Source organism: Chrysochloris asiatica, unplaced genomic scaffold (assembly GCF_000296735.1).
Source record: "Chrysochloris asiatica unplaced genomic scaffold, ChrAsi1.0 scaffold00408, whole genome shotgun sequence".
Taxonomy (NCBI): domain Eukaryota; kingdom Metazoa; phylum Chordata; class Mammalia; order Afrosoricida; family Chrysochloridae; genus Chrysochloris; species Chrysochloris asiatica.
Window position 1 is genome coordinate 1,485,161 of NW_006408926.1, and position 1,594 is coordinate 1,486,754.

The following is a 1,594-nucleotide window of genomic DNA, read 5'->3' on the forward strand; positions in this document are numbered from 1 at the left end:
AGGGTGTCCAAGGCTGTAAAATTCATGGGAGCAGCCTCTACACCAGAGAAAGATGAGGCTTTCTTCTCCCGTAATGATTTACAGCCTCGGAAACCCAGTACAGGGCTGCTATGGGTCGTACATGACTCCACGGCACACAACAATACCAACAGGGTATCTGAGGAGCAACTGGTGAGATTGAACTGAAAACCTTGTAGTTACAATGGCTTTGAAGTCTGGCGCAATAACCCACAGCGTTACACCAGGACTTTCAATCTCTCTATATATATTTATCTCTCCGTATTCAGATAGATAGAAAGATAGATTAGATAAATGGATGGATGGATGGATAGATGGATGGATAGATAGATAGATAGATAGATAGATAGATAGATAGATAGATAGATAGATAGATAGATAGACCCCTGAATCGGTTCTGACTCACAGATACCCTCTACAGGGTTTCTGAGGATGTAAATATTTATGGAAGCAGAAAGCTTCATCTTTTTCACATAGAACAGCTAGTAGTTTGGAACTACTGACACCCAGGGAAATTTGAAAGCTGATTCTTAACCTCTACTCTACCAGAGCTTCTTATGTAAGATCCTGTATAGGGTTTAAGGGGAGCAGCTGGTGAGCTTGAACTTCCAACTGTGCAATTCCAACAGCTTTGCAGTTTGGCGAATTAAGCCACAGAACCACACCATGTCTATGAATATATTTATTTATGAATATATATATATGTCGTTAAGTGCCGTCTAGTCGGTTCCGACTCATAGCGACCCTGTACATGGTTTCCAAGGGTGTAAATCCTTACGGGAGTAGAAAGCCTCATCTTTCTCCCCCGGAGCAGCTGGTAGTTCCGAACCACTGACCTTAAGGTTCACAGCCCAATTCGTAACCACTACGCTACCAGAGTATATATATATGTTGTTATGTGTCCTAGAGTTGGTTCTGACACAGAGATCCTATACAGGGTTTTTGAGGCTGTAAAAATTCACAGCAGCAGAAAGACTCATCTTTATGCCATGGAAGAGCTGGTAGTTTCGATCCGCTGACTGTGGCCTTCATAGCCAGATACATAATCACTGTGCTAACAGAGCTCCATATGTACATATGTATATATGTATTCATAGTCTTGCTGTGTGGCTGTGGTTTATTGTGCTAGACTGCAAATCCAATTGAACTGGATGGTTGGTAGTTCAAGTTCACCAACTGCTCTTAGAATACCCTATATATACAGTAGGTACATAAGGAGTTCTTGTAGGGCAGTGGATTTATAAGGAGCTCAGATAGTGTAGTGGTTAAGAACCTGGCTGCTCACCTTACAGTCAGCAGTTCGAATCCACCAGCCTCTACATGGACGACAGATGAGGCTTTCTTCTCCCGTAATGGTTTACAGCCTCAGAAACCCAGTACAGGGCAGCTATGTGTCATAGAGGACTCCACAGCACACAAAAATAACAACAGGATATCCAAGGAGCAACTGATGAGCTTGAACTGAAAACTTTGCAGTTAAAACACCTTTGAAGTCTGTCTAAATAACCCACAGCATTACACAAGGACTTCCAATCTGTCTCTGTCTATTTATCTCTCTGTATTTCTATAGATAGAT